Raw genomic sequence first — 15,453 nt, 5'->3', positions numbered from 1 at the left:
TTTCATAGATTTATCAACATTAATGTTACACTTTATTCCATTAATAATTTCCTTAAATTATGTAATTTTATTAAGGAATGCATGAAATAAATAAATGGTATATGAAATTTCAATTCCATTGATGATGCTATTAATGGCTTATTGAATGGCTATACATATTATCACTCTTAAACTTGAGATATGCTTTAGATCCCTTCGATCGTTAGGACAGCATCATAATTTGAAGATTAGTACAAACTTCAAAGCAGTAGATGTTAAAAATAAAACCTGGCCGATCATAATTTCTCCTTTCTATATATAAAAAAGTATTTCATCACTGTATGTTATTTATTCAAGTGACATTTATTTAATCATCCAGCATAACCAATTGATGCATATACTAATCACCATATTCCATATCACAGATTTGTATCTTCCGGCTACGCTTGTAAATTCATAAGAATTAAGTACTATGTACCTAACACCAGAAAGTGTGCTTGAATCAATCACTGCTTATGACAAAGAGATGCCTAAATGCATAACTAGAGATTCTCAGAATAAAATTTAGGGGCATTTACATAAATACCACGCAATTCATCTGTATTTACATGCCCAAGATAAATATTCATATTTACACAAATAGCGGCCAAATCTTTAACATCACATCAAAAATACGATCGTCAGCACCATTTTCAAAGTGGAAGTAAATGGTGGTATGCATTTATATTTTCCTAACATTTAATTTCAAATAATCAAAATCAAAATTGCAGTGTGATATGCATTATTTTGCCAGGAAAGATTAAGCATTCAAGATTTGATTGAAAGGTTTACAGCAGTAGTCATGAAGCAGCAGTGCCTTTCTGCTAAAAAAAGAATTAGTGCCTTAAGGTGGAAAGAAAAATGAGCACAAATTAAAATTATTATAAGAAACTATTAGGATTGTTTGTAAGAATCATTGCAATGTGTCTTCAACCTTCAGTGATGACCCTTCTTTTCCTCTGCTTTTCTCTGAGACTTCGCCTTGGCCTGCAAAAAAAAAATGAAAGATCTCAGAAAAGAAAATTTGCAGCCTGCAAAGTAGTACACAAGACCTTTGCTTTTACATGCATACCACCCAATTCCTATGTATTTACATAACTAACATGTAAGCTTTAGCTTTTACATTTATGCCACCCAAATATTTCATTTACTATAAATGAACTTCAAAAAGGTACGTCGTTTGAAAGAGAGTGACGAATTATTTGACCTAAAAAGGTGAAGTTAACAATAAAAAATATGTATAAAGATAAAAAAAATTAGGCTCATACAAGATGGCCAAAAAGATTTGAAAAGCTAAAGATAATATTACAGTAATTTGATTAATAACTCAGTTCAATGGAACTTTAAAGACTATAAATAACATAAATGATAGGAGATAATATTTTAACACAAATAGTTAAGAACAAAAAAGTTATTCAAGATTGTGCTAACTATAGATAAAGAACTCAAACTTAGTCATATAGTGAGCTTAATTGATAGAAATGGAACCAAGACAGAAAATTATGCAAGTATTAGATAATCAATTTGGTTCCAAACCAAGATTCATTCCAAAAATAGTTTATTTTAAGACAACTACTAAAAAATCATAGAGCAGAAAAAAATCTTCATGTATTTTTAATGATTTTGAGAAAGACTAAAAACATATGTTTTGATGACTAACTTGGTGCCTGCCAAGAGAAAAAAAAGCTGTAAAAAATTAATCAGACAAACATTTAACACGCATTCGACATGTGCCAAACATGCCGATCATGCGTACAACTTAAAAAAAAAATTAAGATTTTCAATCATCTACTAACATGAGTCTCCTGAATCATTAAATTTAGAATTCCCAAATAATAACTAAATACTAGATTTTAATGATTCATATCGTACCAAATAGCTTATGTTTTTTACATTTATGTTGACCTCATTTTGAGGTCATTACTCTTTTCCTTAGAATCCTAGGATCTAGCTCTAGGGGTTCCTATTGACTATCTTAGAAAACTAGTGTTGGAATTCATCCCCTTAGAAATTCCAGTCACTTCCTATTTCTCTTGTGATGTCTCGCATTGATGATCTCAAAACCATCGTCGTATGGTCGAGTGGTTTAAGGACTATCATGTGGAGACTCAATGAGAAGTTCCCAATAGGATCTCAAACCCTAGGAAAACTTCACTTTATCATCTTCAGGACTTTATCATCACACACACACAAAATACACAAAATTCACTAAGTTGCACAAGATCGGACTAAAGTTGACTCTAAAGGATGGGTGAAAATGCGAACTTCTCCGAACGACCTCCGACGCCGAAATGGACCACGCTAACGCGTCCGGAAAGTCAGAATTACTTAAAAAGGACATTCATTTTGTTATGTTGTGACGCACGAAAAAAATGTACAAATTAAATTTTTATTTTTGAAATATTAAAAACTTTTATATTTATATTATTACTTATAATATTGAAATTATAATCCTAAAGCCTATTTACCCCCTTACCCACGCATTTATCTCTTCATTCAACCCATCCCGCAGCTCGATCCCGCAGCGCTTGTCTCGCCCCCTCTCGTGCCCTAGTTCCCGTGACTCATCCGCGCGGCGATCTCCCCCTCCTCTCGACTCTTCTCCTTCTTCGCGTGGCCGCTTGACCTTTCGACTCTCCAATCGCAGGGGATGGGCTGGCCGACCCTTCTTCTTCTCGAGGCTTTAATTTCTCCTTCTTTAATGTGACGATTCAATCCCTGTTGTTCTATTCGACCACGAAATCGTGGTAGGTGGTGGTTCCCCCCTTCATCTCTGCCTATAAAAAAGCTTCCTAAAATACTGTTTTGGGTGGTTGAAAATTTTGAGAGGGAAAGGAAGGCTGAGATTGTTTTGCTAGTTGCTATTTAAGGCTCTCAGAGGGAGGCTCTACCGAAATTCCTTCTCGGCTAGGTTCTTGTGTGCTGAAGTGTTTGTTGGTTGTTGTTTCTCAAAGCTTTTAGGAGGAGAGTTTTTGTAGGAGGTGTTTTCTTGAATCTGTCTTACAGTTTTGCTTTGAGTCTGCATTAATAGGTATTTCTTTTCTTTCCTCTAATTCGCACCATTTCGGATAGCATCTAAAAGTATTTCTTTTCTCTTCTAAAGTATGTGAAGATAAGGTTTAGGCCTGCTTCAAGATCTAGTCATGGATACTTGCTAGAATCAATAAAAATGAAGCATAATATGGATATTTTTCTCTCCTTCTGCTAAAAAATGCATGATAGATAGAATTTTGGAACATTACAGTTGTTGCCAAGAGATGATAGTTGTCTATTTGAGATACATGCTAAATGAAATGTTGGTTCAAGACTTGATTCTTAAGCTTTTTATTATTATCACTCATGTTCAAATATATGCTAGAATTCGCTTATGCTTATTAGTTCCCTGTCCCAGTTCAAAGTATATGTTGGATGTAAATTTTGGGTTTTAAAGTTGTGGAATTTGATTCTTGGTGGCTCTGTTTTGGCCCATTTGGTGAGCTCGATTTTTTTTAGCTCTTTTAGGTTGGACTTATAGCTGAAAATGTTTCTCTGATTTCCCCATATGGAAGGGTTCGGTTTTGGCTCTTTTGGGTTGAATTCATGCTGGAAATGCTGATCTGTTTTCCCCATTTGATGGGTGCGGTTTTGGCTTAAATTATATTATTTTCTTTAGCCTTTATGTTGGGTTTAATTTGGTTTGAGAGAAGGAATCATTTTGGCTCAAAAATTTATCTGTTTTTGGCTCTCTTTTGCTGGGTATAGTTGAGCTAAAATTGTATCCTGATTTGCCACTGTGTTTAGCTCGGTTTGCCCCTTTGGTGGGCTCGATTTGGCTCTTTTTGAGATTGTGTTTTGGCTGGAATTTCTTTCTGTTTTAGCCCCTTTGGTGGGCTCGATTTAGCCATTTGCTGGGCTCGGTTTGGTCGGAAGCTTTTCATATAACGTTCCTCCTGAGATTTTTATCGGTAATCAAGTTTGTCATCCCAAAATTCATGATTTCAATATCTACTTATAAATGGGAATGTTTGATATAAATGGATCAATTTACTATCATATCTTACTCAATAAAATAGCTTTAATCTAGATATTTTATGTGAGTTTGGCCATTCACTCTCTTATATAGATCAAAGGAGTACAATGGTAATATTTGTGGTGGCTTTCCCTTTGCTGTGAAGCCGGTTTAGTGGTTTTGGTCTGCTGCCTTTACCCGTGAGCATCCTAGTTGGTTTCCTTTTATCCTGTTTTGATGTTCCCGAGCATCATAGCTGGTTTCTTTTTGTCCTGTTTGGATGTTCTGTGCTGGGTTTGGGGCTTGGTTTTCTCCTCTCTGCCCTTGGCCGTGAGCCTTACTGTTGTGGTTTGTGTCGTGGTTGGTTTGAACTTAGCTTTCTCCTTATTTCCCCTGGCTGTGAACTTTCTCTTGTGGCTCTTTTATGTTGAATATGGTTGGTTCAGGCTTGGCTTTGTCTTTGTTTTCCCTACCCGTGGGCTTTTGTCCTATTTCCTGTCCTAAATTGTGGGCTTATATTGGAGATTGGTTATGCATTTCCTGGTTTCTACCTATGGGCTTGTTGTGAGGTTCGGTTGTCCTTTTTCTTAGCCTTACCCGTGAATTCCTATCTTCTTTCCTGTCTTACTCGTGATCCTGTTGAGGATTATTTAGGTTCATTTTGCCCTGGCCGTGAGCACTTCTATATTTTCTAAATTGGTGTTACATTTATACAATTGTGAAAAGCTTTTAAAGTGGGGTGGAACTTGATATTGGCAGGATTTTTTTTTTGAAGTCAAGAAGGTTGATTTCTATGGATTATTCTCCTTTATTTTGTGAAATATGAAAGACTTTTATAGTTTCATTTCGGGGCATCACAAAGTTGATGTAAATTGGATTCATGGAAGGATTATAAAGCTCATAAAATTGTCATTTGGAAAGGATTTTGGAGGTTTGACATTAAAATTTGGATAACATAAATGCCACATTTTGGTTCAGGCTGGGGTGTGTGAGTAAATATAGGTGGTGGAGTCATGGATACAATTGTCACATTAGTTTTGGACCCGTTTTGACCTGTTTGAAACAAAATTTGGAAAGGATACCTTTCTTGGGTTGATCCAATTATAAAATTTGAGAAAATGATATCCTCCTTAGATTGATTCAAGAATATTGAGCCCTCTTTTTCAGATCTTTTCGGCACAGTTTTTTAGAGTTATTTCACCCTTCATCCTTTCGATCTTTTGGGTGGATCAGTTCCTCATCTCTCTCATCCCCGTTTTTATTCTTTTTTTTATTGCTTCTTGGTTCGGTTTTCAGTGCTTATGTCTAACATATAAGTGCTCATATATAGTCTTTTACTATATATGAAACCATAAGCTCGCAAGTAGATCGGTTTTGTTTTGGGGCTTAGGGCAATGATGATAAAGACATGCTAGAGGTCGGGCATAATGATATTTCATCCTACGACATCAAGACCTAATGCTCGGACCTGATAAACTATAGGATGATAGTATCATTCACCGACACAAGACTAGCGGAGGACCCGTACCTTCTTAGTTTGTTGGCAGATCCTACGCCCGACGACGTGATCGACTCGTGGACAACTATACTTTTTCAAAACTGATAAATATAGAACATGATAAAAACATATACAATATTTATAAAAGTATTTTCTTTTTATTTCAAAATTGATACAACATCCTTTTGTATGCATGAAATTCATGTGCATGCTAAAATATAAATTTTAAATATGTTACAACTTGGTTGTCCACTTGTTGATTACTGATATCGGGCTAAGAAGCACCCTCCTAAGTTAGGTTTAGTAGAACACCCTTCTAGTTGAGTGGTGGGCTCTATACATCCGGGTGACCGATAGTAGTTTTTGACGTTCCTCGAGTACAAATACATTATATTTGAGTCTAGCCCCGACCGGGGTGCTTGCGGTCCCCTCTTTTCGGATTTTTTGTATGTTTTATTGGAGTTTTTGGGCAATACACTCGTGGTCTTTAACAAAGGATTTTCCCGTATTTTTGGTGACTTTCTTTGAGCTATTATTTGTCGTTTTTACTTCGAGATTTCTATCGTGAGTCATCTGTCAATTTTCTCGAATTTTCTTTCGTCGTGGGTCATTTGCCGCTCTTTCTTGAGTTTTCTAAGTGGTATTTCTTTTGTTAATGCAATTCATGCTAGTTCATTTCTTAAATATTTGGTTACTATACTTCTACCTGCTATTGCTACTTTTACACACTATACCTTAGAATAGGAGGTCAATAGTTGGTTTTATAGGAGATATCCGACAGCAGACCGTTAACTAAACAATTACATATACCTTTAAAATTAACATTGAATCTGGATGTGCTACGACGAGGAGCTTGGTGCAAATACCGTGGGCAGCACAATGAGGACATTCAGAAGAGCAACGTCAAAACAAATTCATATCATTAAGCACTTTCCTTAGTTTAAATAACAACCCATAGGACTTCGAGGTAGTTTGCTTAGCGCAACGTGAATCCTCACATATTTTCTTTAGGTTTTTGCACAACCCTGTTGTGCAATTATAAGTCCTAACACTTTTAGAATTCCGAGGTTATTGTACGGTAAGGTGTAAATTCTCCTATCTTTTTAGACTATTTGCATGATCAGATATCGTGCGAATGTAAGTCATAAATTTAAAAAATAAATTGCAGGATTAGACATTGAATAATATTATTTCAAAGACATAAAACCAAACAATAGGATAGTTGATAGGATAGTTGATAGGATAGTTGAGAGGTCACCAGGGTTCTCCCTGGATCTGTGATATCCCCTATTTTTCGCTCCTTTGGATTCCTTAAGATGACTGTTTTGTTTGAGCCACTCTCATTTGATTTTCCCGTGTCTAATCTTGGAAACCTAAATTTTGAAATCTGGAAGGTAAAATCACTGATCTTAATCGAGAGTCTTCTAAAGTGACCCCGATCATTTAAGATATAACTAACTATAGGGGATTGTCTCTATATGAAACTTGGAACTCATGTAAAATAAACCCTATTTAATCTTTATATTAGGTAGGGGAACTTGTTGGTCTCATAAAAAATATTTCGTAGACCAAATGGATCTCACAAATTCTTTAGTTTAGGTGATTGAGTCTACTACAATTGATATGTTTATTCTTCGGGATAAGTCTTCGGGATAAGTGTATTACTTGTAGTATCATGCTTAATCATCAAAACTATCCAAAATATGAGACTCGTTTGATCTCATTTATTTTTAAAATTAAAATGTTACTTTCAAAAATCATATTTACATCAAAACTATTTTTATATTTTACAAAAATCATCCTTTTCATTCTTTCCTTTGCAAAAAAATAACGGCCGACAATTTAATACCCTAAAAAATTATTGATGACTAAATATTTCTTAATTATTTGTTATAATTTGATTATTTATTACTTTTTATTGTATTTAATATTTTTCAAAACTTTTTACCCTTAATTTAACCACCATCATTGCTTATGAATTAAATGATACTCATTTATTTATTTTCTAATCCTTAAATATCACTATTATTTCATTCTTATAATGTTAAAATTTTGTGACTTATTTCAGGTTTGTTTAATTTATATGATTATTATATACTATTTTAAAATTTAATGGTTGTTTTCACAATTAGCACGTGTCATTTAATAAAACACAATGATAAATTATTAACGAACGACAAGGCAATCTAACAATGCACATACAAGGGATGTTAAAGAATAAAATACAATTTTATAGTTTCAACCCAACTCTAAATGAGCGTCAATTAAGTAATGCCAACCACAATGTCAAATATATTAGATTTGTATTCAGAAGGTAATATGGACTGTTGATGAATTTTCCTTTATTTAATAGACTCTGTTACTGGACTAGAAATCACTAAGATCGCTGTTAAAGTCATCAAAACAATGCTTCCCAATTTCTACTAATCATAAATTTGCTATAAATGATTACATCCAAACATCAATCAATCACAACGCAGGAGATCTTTAAAATTGTAAGATATGTATACAATAATTATGACTAATAGTGTCTACGGCTAAGTGATTAAAATAAAGTGTAAGCCATAATAAGATCTACCATGTCATATAGTCCATAGTTGAATAATAAAATATTATGCATGATAAAAATGTGACTCTTTAAGATGGATATGCTGTGACACTCAGAATGATAAATTAATGAGTGAATTTATTAACGAGAAGACAATAATATAATATACTAACAATAATAACGTGGAAATAGACTTATCATGTAAAACAAAGGACATAAAATACATCCATTAGATAGCTAGATAACATTTAGAAATAAACTAGAATAAAAACTAAAACAACTAAACGATAAACCCTCAAAGAGAGAAGACCAAATCCATTATAATGATGATGACTTGCCTCTTCCCCGATGGGAAAAAAATTCTACAAACCAGCACATACAAGCTGAGCAATTACAGAGTTTAAATCTTGTCTATCTACTAATTAAAATCTTGAGATAAAAATATAATAAAGATCAGCTTCATTGAAGTGGGTCAAATTGAGCTATTAAAAAAAAAAGAGTAAACCTAAAAAAATATTGATATAATTTATTAAAAAATTTGTGCAGTATAGATTTCATACCTTCCACAACACTCAAGTAGAAAATCAAATGTAGAAAATAGACTTAGGGTCTGTTTGGCGCAGCTGTTGATTATTTATAATCTGCTGATAAGCAGATTATTCTGATAAGCTGCAGATTATCAGAATAATCTGCCTTGCTGTTTGGGGCAGCTTATTCAAGATAGCTTATTGAATGACATTCATGCCCCTTTGCCCTTTGTGATAAAACTGTTTAGGACAGCTTATTCAGAATAGCTTATTGGTAGTACTAAAGCATATGCAGAAACATGAAATCATCACAGATCATAACTAAAAGATGTCATACATTTCTCACACTCTCATGAATACCAAGAGAACTAAAAAAAGTACAAATACGAGTACAACTACAATCAGAAATATTAAAATGTTTAATTTCAGACTCTGGCTACGTCTGGCCTCATCTGCACTGTCAAACTGAGAAAACACCGGATTTCCATGACTGCTGGTCGTGTCATATGAGGGACTGTCAGCCACCGGAAGAAGCCACAACGAGATGAAACCACCCTTGGCACAACCGTAGAACTGCCTCCCAAAGCTATGAGACTGACGCGATGTGAGCAACGAAGCCGGTAGACCACAATAACACAAAAAACCTCTGTCTGTACCTGATATCCTAGGCATGTAACGAGAATCATTTGCAATTTGTTCATGAATAGTTGCGAACGATGTATCCGCTGGCTTAATGATCTGTGTTGCTAAGCTCGCAAGTACTTGTAAACCTTTGGAAAAGTATCGACTAATGGTTTCTGATGAATGTTGAAATCGCTCCATAGCTCCTCTAACTAATTCATTCTGTGAGAGCATGTATAATGTTATTGTCAACACTTTTCTCGTTGTCGTTCTAGAAGAACCCTGCAGGTCATGGTTCCGACATAACTCGTGTAGCAGATCGATAAAAATGGGCGCAATCATTCTAAAAATATTGCTGAACCTTATCGGATGTCCAACAAGCATCTCACCCACCCGCGTGGTATCCGTCTATAACGGGAGCGGTAGCATTCCAACAATAATATCGCTATAGCTGCAGCCCATGTCATTCTTTTACGGCGGTCTTGCAGTGGGTGCATCCTGAAATGATAAATACATTAGGATGAAAGAAATTATGGAGAGGTGGCAACAGAAAATTGGAATAGTGAAAACATCAAGTATTACTTAGCATCAGAAAATAAGTGACATAACATGTTGTGAAGATAGGAAAAAAAATCAGACAATACATAGCATCATAAAATAGCAGCAGCTGCTGTAATAACAATACATAAGTGACAAGTCTAATGAAAGATTAGTACAAAGCGGAGTCATTCTTCAACTATAACACGTAAATACTCAATGCGCATCTCGGGCCGTAGTGCAATGAACATTTCCCTACGAGTAGGGTCCTCGAGCTTTTGAACACATTTTACCTGAAAGCGCATTTCGGCTGCTACTTCTGGAATAATATCTAAAATGGCCAGACAATCACAAATCGTACTGTCAGGAGGAGTTGGAGCTGTGAAAGCTGCAATTAGTTCAACAAATGAGCATTTCACAAAACTGTCATTTTCTTTCTTCCTCCTCGCAAGTCTGGGCCTTTTGGACATGGAATTAGACTTCTGCATCTCTTTTTGGTTAATATTAGGAATTTTTTCATCAACTATAACTTGTTCAGGTGGCAAGTCATTTGACATTCCTGTAAATCTCATCTCGCTTGTGTTTGTTGCGTGCTTCCCAGTCGCGACAACCCCCTTAAACATGATGTCAGGTTTTGTCTCGAAATCTAGCTCAACTCCGCACTGCCTATATTTTTTCCCTGCTGGTAATGTCTGTAACAAGCTTATTTAGGGGGATCAGTTTCTAAATAATTTGAGAAGTAATATAATTGAGAAAAAAGAATTAGAAAATTATCTCAATTTTCTCAACCCACCATTCAGCTGGAGCATCGATCGTCCTTTTAATTGGATCCCATCCCAACCTGATAGAGGCACGTTTCAACTCTTTCCATATTTTCCATTTTTTCTTCAATTGGTCTCATTTGTTTTTGAATTTAAGCTTGTCGCAATCCCTACCAGTCAATTCTTTGAATCTCTGAGCTATAGTATTCCAACCTTCTTTATTAAAATACGTGGTTGGCCTATTCCCCAGTTTAGTTTCTTTAATGCATAGGTCGCAAAAAATATTTGTAACTTCTTTATCCCACATTGCAGACGGACCCCCTTCAGTTGCCTTAGACATTTTGATACTATTTGGAACAAATTAAAATAAGCACTATCGAAATCAACCAACTTTTAAACAACAAAAAATCCAGAAATAAAAAACCACAACCAACATAATATCCATAACGTTGCAACGTATGAATAAAGAAAAATACAAATACACGAGAGACTTTAATGTGGTTCGGTCAGAGACCTACGCCCACAGAAGGAAACCCACGTAAATTTTATTAACGAAATCGAAAAATTACATATATGTGCTACCAAAAAAAGTACAAATACAAGTAGAACTATAATTCTCACATTGCACCTTAATTATAACATAGAACTATAACCAAATCAGAAGTGAAGTTCCAACTTTCAAGAGATACTCTGGAAGTCATGTTGATATCAATGACTTGTAATAATGATCAAATATCAGATTTGTAAGTACCTAAGCCTTCATTGTTATCTGTATTGTAGAAATATAGGTGATGTTAAAACAGTTTATGCTTAGATGGTGAGAAAAGGGCGTATGTTGTACCAACATGTCCCTAAATTTGATTCGAATAGAGGGGCAGCAAATGTAAGGAGTAAATCATCACTTCATTCAACATTTCTCAAACTAAAAAATTTAGAAAAAATGAGTTTGAAAAGAATATGTTTATTTCTCCAACAGATAAATATACACAGGGCTCCCTATAGAATGAAAACTGCAAAAGCTTAACCAGAAATACTTAAAACTGAAATCAAGTCCTCTAAGGGACCAAAACCGAGCCCACCAAATGGACAAAGAGAGTACATAGCTTTTAGCATTTATTTGGAGAGCAATAAGAATAATAAAGCTCAAGAATGAAGTCTCAAATCATCACTTCATTCAACATTTGATTCGAAAAAAAAAACAGAAACTTAAGTAACAAAGTAATTTTCCATAGCTCCTCTCATGTGTTTCAGCTCCCCAATTCTATAACCATTCTCATTCGTAACATTCAGTTTATGCTTAGATGGTGAGAAAAAGGGATCCAACATAGCCTCAAATCATCACTTATGGTGAAAAAAAAACAGTCAACCATGTATCATATTGATAAAGAGATCCAACAGATCCAACAGAGCCCAAATCATCACTTATGCTTACAGTTTATGCTTAGATGGTGAGAAAAGGGCCCCTGCTGTAATAACATTTCCATAAATTCGATTCGAAAAGAGGGGCAGCAAATGTAAGGAGCAAAACAAGACTCAAAGCAACAACAAAAAGTCATAGAAACCAAACTTGAGTTGTTTATGTACTCCAATCATAGAATGCCTCAAAGAAAGAGCAAAACCATGCCTCAAATATGTAACTAAAAAAAAACAGCCCTCACGACACAAATTCAGGCCCAAAACAAGGGACAAAACTAAACCATTTCGAGGTAAAATTGGGCCACAAATCTCAGACTAAACTGATCCCATGAAAGGAGCAAAAACAATGAAGTTCAAAAACATATGGATTAGATTAATGATGTATACTAAAGAATATGGTTTAACTAATATGTTCTTGCAGCAGTCAACATATTTAAAAGAAAACGTGTTTGTATAGCAAAATCATTCTATAGTTGGTTGTCTTCACAAAAACAGAAAAATTTAGAAAAAATGAGTATGAAAAGAATCTGTTTATTTCTCCAACAGATAAATATACACATAAAGCAGTTTATTTATCCAACAGATAAATCATCACAAAGCTCCCTATAGAATGAAAACTGCAAAAGCTTAATCAGAAATACTTAAAACTGAAATTCAGTCCTCTAGGGGCCAAAACCGAGCCCACCAAATGGACAAAGACAGTACATAACTATCAGCATTTATTTGGAGGGGAATAAGAATAATAAAGCTGAATAATGAACTCCCAAATCAACACTTCATTGAACATGTGACTCGAAAAATAACAGTAAAGTAACAAAGTAATTTTCCAACATTCACTCATATGTTTCAGCTCCCCTATTCTATAACCATTCTCATTCGTAACATTCCAACAGAGCCCAAATCATCACTTCATTCTAAAACCATCTAACAGATCCAACTGAGCCCGCATAAATTTGGATATGCAGGAATGATTGGGCATGTAAATGCCCAATTATAATAAAGAGGAGCATATAAAATGTGTTCTAGGGCCCAAATCATATAATAGAGAATTTTCATGCTCTAGGGGCTAAAATGTGTTCTTCACGTAAATGCACCATCATAAAGAACAAAGCATACAGTGTTAGGTTAATGAAAATTCCATATTTTTCATTTCAACCGATCCAGGGAAATGAAAATCTTCCCAAGCATTCTTGCATTCAATATTTCCCCATCATTCAAAGCATCATTCCCAAAGGAGAAGGATCTTCCCAAGCATTTCAACCGCAATAAAAATGGTAAAAATTCCCAAGCATGAAAATTTGAACAAAGGAGAAGAATCTTAACTATTTCACAGTAAATCAAACATTCCGCAACAAAAAAATTCCAATGTTTCATTTCTAACGACCATATGAACAGAAATTACTGTGAGAGGATCGAATACGACCTCCGGGAAGGAAGGAGACGGATATCGGGTAGGGCGAGTGTGAGATCAAAAAAATAACTCATATCGCGGATCACAACCTTGTAAGCTTCGGGCGAGGTCGAGATAGAAATGGCGAGGCGGGAAGGGCGAGGGCAAGGGGGAGAGACGGGAAGGACAGCACGGGAAAAATAACCTAAACGCGAGAAACATACGCGGAACGGAGCTCCTGGCCAGATTACGCTCCCTTAAGAGAATCGCGATAAGAGAACGGAGCTTTTTCAAAACGTCCCATGCGAACGTGGTTTTCAAACGGAAGGGCGGCGTTTTGAAAACGCCGCCGCTTCCAATAAGCGCTCTCAAACGGACCCTTATAAAGATGACCCATGCAATGCTTAATAGCTACAATAGACAATCTCCATCCACAAGAAAATCCCTAAAGCTCCAATATAAGCAAATGTGTTATTTCCAACCTATGTAGTCCTTTTTTCAACAAGCTCCCACTTTTGCTTTCATTCAGATAACTAATCATATCTATTTTCATAATTAAAAACAAAGTATAGGCTGTAAGTCAGTCAATCTGGATATTAACTTAACATGAGGCAGTTGAATACCACTAATACACCCCTAGTCCCATAACTTAACTTTTTTTTTTAAATATTGAAAAGTATTCTAACCTTACCAAAATCTAAGGGGCACTTGAGTAGACATGATTAATTTTTTTGCAAAAGCAAAACACGTAAACTACATGTTGATGCAAGAAAGTGAGTAAATTTGACCAACACGATTACTCTAGAAGAAAAAATAGTGTTTTAAATGAGCATAGCTTAAGAGAGCATGTGCTAGTTCGCGTTTGGCTCATTTGAGTCTTTTTTAGTTTAAAATAGGCATGTGTTCAAAATAGACCATGAATAGCATGTTTGTGTTCAACTTAATTCAAATTCGTTTGTTCGTTTCAGCTCGTGTTTAGCTTAAATTTAACTTTAATTATTTAAAAATAATATAATTTAGTATTTTTTTAAATAGAGCGTATTTTTCAAGTAGAGCATAAAATTTTAATTTCAAAATATTACAATAAATTTTAATTATTTAAATATTTAATTAATTCGAGCCGAAAATGATGGAACAAAAGTTTATTCATGTTTGGCTAGTTTATAAATTGAGCTAAAAAAATTGTTTGTGTTAAGTTCTCTTGTATAACGAGGGAATTGAACACGAGCTAATTAATGAGTCAAACGCATCCTACTTAGAAAGTCGAACACTAACCGTTCACAAATGATGAACTTTTTTATAGCTTTGGGATAGAGATCTTGGAGAATGAGAAAAACAATCGTAGAGTAAAGAAAACAAAGGATGAATGAAAAAATAAACTCCTAAAGAAAAATATGGATTTATTTGCATTGAACAAATTGGAGTTTACATTTGAAGTTGTATGAGCCCTAGATTTCTCTCCTCACTCTCCATTATGGCAATTGTGGTTTACAAGAGGGAAAAGGATCTATAATTAGGGTTCACACCGATGCAAAGGACTAGAGGCTTCCATGTAATAAAGTTCACCATGTTGGTATTATATTACAACAATCAAGAGAGCAAAAGGATAAAACAGGTACATATTGACTACATGAAAAATAGTAGGTAGACACCAAGTCGCATTCTATAGTTGTTGGAAGTGAATGTGTTAGATTTATTGACAATTTGATAGACAAGCACATCTCAGCTGCTGAAAAGATGGAAATTAAAGGCAAAGTCATTCTCTACAGATGTTGTTAAGAAGCATTAATGTCATTGATCATTAAACAATGCACTATTTGATAACATGGAGAACCAAAGTGGTCAAACGAGTCTAGTCTACACACATAATTGATCAACGACACATCTGCTTAATCTAGTGACATAAACGAGCCCCAAAAAAGTGGTTAGTTCTATGACCGACACTATAAATTATTCAAAGCTATTAGGATTGAGAGAATAGACAAAATATTTTTATCAGCATACATAAATCTTGAAGAATTGCCATCATCGCAATCAACTCATCACAACTATTCCTTTTTATGCAAATATTTCAGTTAAATTTTTAGCTAACAATATTTTATACATCATTTTTTCTACAATCTAATCTTCATTAAGAGCTACTCCAAAC

The sequence above is a fragment of the Phalaenopsis equestris genome, unplaced genomic scaffold (genome assembly GCF_001263595.1).
Source record: "Phalaenopsis equestris unplaced genomic scaffold, ASM126359v1 Scaffold000301, whole genome shotgun sequence".
Lineage (NCBI taxonomy): Eukaryota > Viridiplantae > Streptophyta > Magnoliopsida > Asparagales > Orchidaceae > Phalaenopsis > Phalaenopsis equestris.
This window is presented reverse-complemented; position numbering follows the sequence as displayed.